Source organism: Colias philodice, chromosome 1, assembly GCF_061535455.1.
Source record: "Colias philodice isolate Cphi_HAF_F1 chromosome 1, ilColPhil1 Martin Lab GWU primary, whole genome shotgun sequence".
Lineage (NCBI taxonomy): Eukaryota > Metazoa > Arthropoda > Insecta > Lepidoptera > Pieridae > Colias > Colias philodice.
Window position 1 is genome coordinate 5,724,530 of NC_143086.1, and position 7,314 is coordinate 5,731,843.

At 33.9% G+C, this 7,314-nt stretch overlaps 1 protein-coding gene across 2 annotated transcripts in view; it reads right to left on the minus strand.

Annotated features, from left to right (window-relative positions):
* LOC149491125 (uncharacterized) overlaps positions 1-558 on the minus strand; it is a 69,505-nt gene extending 68,947 nt beyond the window's left edge. For both annotated transcript variants that reach the window (XM_089704951.1, XM_089704875.1), the window contains exon 1: positions 291-558. The gene's annotated coding sequence lies outside the window, so the exon portion shown is untranslated. The remainder of the gene's footprint in view (positions 1-290) is intronic.
* Positions 559-7,314: the final 6,756 nt, after the last annotated feature.

The following is a 7,314-nucleotide window of genomic DNA, read 5'->3' on the forward strand; positions in this document are numbered from 1 at the left end:
CCACTAACATAATTACAATATATAAAGACAAGACGACCTTTGTGATAATTATAAGGTAAATTTATTGAATAGGAAATATAAAACCAAAGGGCTTGCTTGTATATTTAAAAGAAAAACTTAAATAAAGTTAATAAAATCAAAACTCTAAATAGGTATCTACGCCTACAAAGCTTAAGAAAACAAAGTTTCTCTAATTTTAGCCAAATAAATTTCTACTAAAATAAACTAGCGCCACTTGTAACAGTAAGAAGCTTATAAAATTTGAAGCGCAAGAGAAAGTTTCTCCTTACCTAACTCGAACGATTCCTGGGAAACTCAGTTAAATCCTCTGTCGTAGTCCGATAAAAATAAACAAAAAAATCCTTATTCACTCAAACACAGCTCTAACACAAAGGGTTTCAGAAATGTCCATGTCCGGATTAAATGTCAAAAGAAAATTGTTTTGACTTGAACGCGGCAAAACTTTTGAACGCGTTTCGTGTACGTAGGACGAGCGTACGTGTAAGCGCGCCGAGCTCTAGCCGTGAAAAGCGCTCGGCGATACGACTGAAGCGTGGCGCCGTCGACACAAACTAACACTAGCCGACTCTTCAGCGTGGACATGGAGCCGAACTTGTGCCGCCTCAGCTACTTATATTCTTCATATTAACGGAGATGACAAAAAATAAAATCTTGTCATCAGCACATTGTAGAGCTTATCCATGGGCATACGTGAGCTGCTTTTTATCATCTTTCGTGTGGAAACACAGTTTTGTTGATTAAGAAATGCGTAATCTTAATAATTTGTCGTCGAGTGGGGAAAGCCGAGGCGTCATTGGCGGAGCTTACCCGCGTGAAACCAATAGCGGTGAAAGGAGGAGCCGTCTTGCAATAGCCACGAAATTTGGTGAGACAAGTCGCCTCCCTTACAGTGCTCGCCGTCGTTACAGATGTCTTACAAGATTCAACCCTTCTTTAAGAAGTTATCCATGTTACACTCACCGCACCGAGTTTGCTTGAATATTCCGCACCAGCTATCTCTTCGAGATGAATAGTAAATCTTGGGTGTTGCTACTTTTTTAAGAAAAGCCGGTTTTGAAATGTTTTTTTCTTTTTCCTGTATTCCAAAGCAATCATCGACATAATAAATAAATATTTGCGGTTTTATTTTTTCTTCGACATGTTGACAGTCGTTCTAATAGTAGGGGAGCCCAGGATGCTAAATGTGGATTTACTCGAGCGTCACGGGAACCTATTAGAATTGGTAGATTAGACCATAGCGAGAAAAAAAGGTCCTATAATGTTTTCACTTTTAGCGGTGGGGAAGGGTTTTTTGATTTTTTTTAATTTAAAAAAGAAAAAAATTGGCTTGGAAATACTCAAGCGCGTTAGATATTGATATTTTGCATGCTCCAGGACGTCACTGAAAAAAAGTATACGTTAATCTGACGATTTAAGTGGCGGTTTAATCGCTATGAAGAAAGGGTAAAAAATTAAAGTAATATTATTCGAGCGCGTCAGATTAATATATGGGGGGGTTAATTACAATATAAGAAGTCCCCATTTCGCTAATCTGACGATTCGAGCTCAACCTTAGGGAATTATGGATTATTCAAATTTTCCAGCGGGGCCCCTGAGCGCACCCACCAACCATAACTGCTCATATTGACTAGAGGTACTAATGAATAGCTAAGGTTCCGTCCCTTATAGTAATCTGACGCGCTCGAGTAAATCCCAAAATCCCCTCTTGGGCTCCCCTACTATAATATTTCAAATAGGTAATAGGTAGTCAGTTTTCACTTTTCTCATAATATTGATTTAACGACTTTTTTGATCCAATAACAAAATCTGCATTTTGTGCTTCCTTTACAATTAATTCTAAATATGCTGAAATTTGAATTAAATTGAAATTTGCCCATTGTCTGAATTTACAGAGGTCGAGCTTTTATCTACAATCCGAATTCCAATGTTAACCATAGGTGTTATATTGGATATTTCCCAGCTATGACAACTATTTATATTGTTAGCTATTTTTGGTGCAATTTTCACGAATCATTAAAACGTAAAAAACTATGCCAACTAAACGGCTTTTATTTTATTGTTACGTAACACCGCCGACACTTCGAGAACTTTGTCTCCTCTAACAAATACCTTAAACAATATAGGCTGAGATGTTCCTACTCTATACTTAGTACTTACCTCAGCAATAAACGATAATAATCTATTTAAATCACAACAATTTTTTATCTGTAAGTACGGTGTACTTCACCATCAAACACAAAATATTTTTAGCCATTAGTCAGAGAAAAATTAAAGGCTGTTCCACACTCGTCAGTGAAAAATCGTGGAACATTTTCTTCCTTTTCAACAAAGGAATACTTTAACTTTCTTATACCTATGTGTCTTTATCATCAGTCATGTTTACTACATGATTCATTAAATTTACTTATTTACGGCCTTCTTCCTTCGACCCAGTTTTATTATAGAAATGAGTACCTACCTAGCCTTCTTCCCTCTGCTATTTTCCATTAGTTTCACATTGCTGGTATCTTTTTCAACTCCTGCATTTTTTACTCCCATACATAATATGTTTTGATTTCTTTGTTCATCTTTGAAAGGTATTTTATTTTTATCAGATCATTTACTTCCGTGTCGTTAATATTTTGGTTTTGTTTACGTGAAGGTACGTTTCTTATAATTTTTGGAACAATTAATATTAGTTCTTCCTAATTCTTTTCCTGATTCAATAAATGGGCATTTTTTTTTTTTTCAATTGGTACCACCTCTCAAAATATGCTACTGAATATTGTTTTCAATATTTTGGGTAATTGTTGGTTTATTAGAGTAATAGATTAATTAAATTTTACTAAAAATGTTTTTGAATTTTATTTTAAACCCCGATTTTATATGAAATAGTGAAAAATAGTAGCTTAGGCACGTTTTTTGGTCTAGAACGTTACCTAAAAATATTTTGCTTTGGAAATAAAACTAAAGTTAGAATTGAGTTTTTTTTGGCATGTAGTAGCTTAATAATTGTCTTGTCTAGCAAATGAACATAAACTCTAGTTAAAAACGAAATAATTACTTATTGTAACTTGTAACAAATTGTCATGACCGTTAATTTTACGAAAATGCAATACTTAACTTTTATTTTATTAATGAAATAACTAGGGGCAAATCTAGAATTACAATACCAATCAGTACTTGAGAATGCATTTGTTTCGAAATTATATAAAAAAATATTATTTTTTTTCACAAAATAAAGAAAAACTATCAAAACTCTTCAATATTTCAGGGGACAGTCACGTATATCTGACCAATCAGTAACGGTCCTGACATAGTAAAGTTGAGGACATACTGGGACTAATTAAGAATGACTACTTATAGCTTTTACTTGATGTAGTTTTGTAACGGGTGATTTTTTAAGAGGTATAGGATTTGATTTTCAAAAAAAACACAAAAAACTTGAAAATGTTGATGTAATCTATAATGGAATTGATAAAACGATCAATATAATTTAATGTTTGAAGATGATTTCATGCAAATGATGGCCACGGCTCCGGTTTAGATGGCCCATTCGCATTTCGGCACACTCTCTACAACATATCGGCCGGTATATCACGAATACTTAAATGCTTCAATATTGGCTACCAGTGCGTCAATCGTTGCTGGTTTATCCCTGTAGGCATAAGAAATAGTCCAAAGACGTTTGATCACGCGATCTAGGCGGCCAATCGACGGGCCCAAAACGTGAGATAAACTGTTCGCCGAAGACGGCTCTCAATTGGGCTATTGTTTCGCGTGCCGTGTGGTATGTGGCACCGTCTTTTTGAAACCACGTGTGAGGCATGTCCAATTCTTCCATTTTGGGCAAAAAAAAATAAAATCGCCAATCGATGAAGTGCATCGCGCACTTCTTAACCGACTTCACACTGCATGCATTTTGATAGTAAAATTCAATAATTTGCAAGCGTTGTTCGTTCGTAAGTCGATTCATGGTTAAATTATAGACCAAACTGAACAAGTTTGATAAAGACACAAGACACGATTCACGCGTGATCTATCAAAAACAGTATTGCCAAAAAGAAACCAGCAAAAAAATCACCCTTTAGCTAGCATATTTATCTCATAGTTGACATGCAATTTGTTTTAAATTTAAATTCTGAACAAAAGCAAATTTATAAACCTCAAGTTAAATTTGGCAGGTGGCTAATAAGCAGAGCAATTTTATAGTACTAAAAATTCTCTCAGTGTATCCATATGTTTACGCTGTCCTGTTCGTTACTTTTTTGGTCCAGCTAATACGTTACCAGCCATTTGGTAACGAAAATGACGTAACCCGACATCTTTTCTTAGATTTTTAATCATTAACTGAATATAGGTACCTATGTTAAGATAATTGAATATCTTTAATCTATATAAAACCATAAATAATGTCACCATGTGAAACTACCTTTGTTTTAACATTAACATTACAAAATCGTTCTAGAATCGTGAAACATTTACCGCTCAGTATGAGGTGAAAAATTTGCAAAATGACCGTTACCGCTCACAACACTGTCAAAAATGAACGCTAAAACGGCTGACACTTCAAATGGCTGCTGACATAGCTCGTGTTCGATTTGGTGTTGCTATTTGTATAAAAAAAATTGTGGAAGGTAGAAAAAAAACCGAACGAAATTATTGAGCATTTACGGTAACAGTGCAGGACATGTCCAATTAACAGATACCAAGAAGACACGATTAAAACTAATTTAAAATAATATAATTGTATTAAAATGTATTATGAGTTTATTACACTTGAAAACTACAACGAAATTACAATAATTTAAACGTTTGCAGTAAGTAATATGTAAATAGCGAAATTGCTGAGAAATTGTTAAATAAAGATCACATTTCGAAAAGGGTAGCAGTAAGCAATCCGTAAGATGTCAGTTTTCAGGATTAAATTTTGGAACTTTGGTTTAATTTTCTCTTAAGTAAAATTAAAACAAAAAATCTTAAGTCATCATAAACTATTTAAAATTAATTCAACACTTCTAAATCATAAAATCCTGAGTTTTTTGCAATTTTTATGTGTGGGACACCCCGTGAATTGGATTGTAGACATTTTGGCGAAAATGCCCAAATTGGTAATGCTTTACGAAATCTGCAAATCTTCAACTTCAAACATCTATTTTTTTAATAAAAATGAATCATTTTCTTAAATCTAAACTTATCCAATATTCCTCATCCATCAATTTATTCGAGTCTACCAAAAGTTTTCTCTAAATATATTAAGTGCAGTGTGAGTTTCAGTCTTAAATGTATTATTCTATCAACATTTAAGCGAAACTTTATTTCTATCAAATTTATTGAATGTGGCGTAGTAAATCGATGAAAGTAAACTACCTACATAATGTATCCTTTCTTGAACATTTTATAGGAAGTAACTTGGGTCGCTTTTCTAGTAGGTATACTTGTTTAGAAAGAGATTTAGGATCCCACTACTTTAACGAGAATGTAGTGACCATCAATAAGATTTAAATAAGAAAACATGATAGGTACATACAAACTTCGTTCAATAAAATAATTTCTGATATTTATATGTATTGCCATAACAAATAACGGATTCTTGGAAAATAATGTAGTGAAACAATATTTTTCCCAATTACAACCTAGTGACATAATGTCCCAATTTTATCCTACATGTAATGTATATGAGTTATACATTAATTATATTAGGACAGCCCAACAAAACGGGCATGAAAATTGCATATGGGGCGTATCATTCGAACAAATAGGTAATTATTTCAAATAGGTATGTATTTGTATATTATCGTCTATTTCGACATTCTAAAATAACTATCGGCTCATGTGAGATAATATTATCATGCGAGTTAATTAAGTGAATAGATTTTGTCTTTGACATAGCTGTACCTACGCTGAAATAGATAGCCCTTGCTATCAAATAATTGTCAACAACATACATTTTGATGTAAAATCCATACCATACTAATACTGATTATTATATTATTATATATAATACTAGCGGTCCGCCCCGGCTTCGCCCGTGGTACATATGAAAAATAGATGTTGGCCGATTCTCAGACTTACCCGATATGCACAGAAAATTTCATGAGAATCGGTCCACCCGTTTCGGAGGAGTATGCAGACTAACATTGTGACACGAGAATTTTATATATATAATATATATAATAAGATTATAAATGCGAAAGTAACTCTGTCTGTCTGTCTGTCTGTTACTCAATCACGCCTAAACTACTGAACCAATTTTCATGAAATTTGGTATGGAGATATTTTGATACCCGAGAAAGGACATAGGTTACTTTTTATCCCAGGAAAATGACGCAATCCCGGAAATCCCACGAGAACAGGAACTATGCGGGTTTTTCTTTGACTGCGCGGGCGAAGCCGCGGGCGGAAACCTAGTTGACTATATTTAACCTGTTATTACAATATCTGTTGTTCCAATCTTGCATTATCATTTGATAATGATTGAAGGTACGTACCTACAACATTGTTCCAAATTTCATTTTCATTTCATTTCATTTCCAATTTCATTTTCGCTCACAATCTTAGAGGGGCCCTCGGTTAAAATTGTTTTGTGTTTTTTTTTTTGTATAGAATATCATCATAAACTATATAATGTAGGTATGTGTTACCGGAAATGTATGAAATCAAGGAATTGTATACAAATCCTAGGAACGGTGTACAATTTCGATACCATTTAGGAAATGTATAAAATATTGTTTAATGAACTATTTAATGCATAGATATCCTAGGAAATGTATAATCTTCCTCGGAATTGTATATAATTCCAATATCGTATTAGGAAATGTATAAAGTAAATGATTTCTGTAATAAAACACGTTGTTATTTTTTTTTATTATAGCACTTATTGAGACAATCGGGTAACAGTCTTACCGTAAAATAATAATAATATGTTCATATTAATAAGTAAGAACTTATTAACATTTCTTAAATCAACTTATATTCAATCAAATCAAATTTTCATTTGGTAAGTAATCAGTCCCCTCGTCCCGCTGTCCCCCGTGTACATGTCGCAGTCGGATTGTATAATCCGCAATAATAATCCGCCGTATTACAAACGGCCGGCATTTTGTAATATGCCGAAATTCGTCTTTTTCCAAAATTCTACAAAAAGACGGTTGCGAGCCGACGGAGCCCCACTTCGTGGGGCTCCTATTTCTGTGTAGTTTTAAAAAACACGAACCTAACCTAACCCACCCCCTTATCCAAACCAAAAATTTCTGATTACGAATTTTCGGCATATTACAAAATGCCGGCCGTTTGTAATACAGCGGATTATAC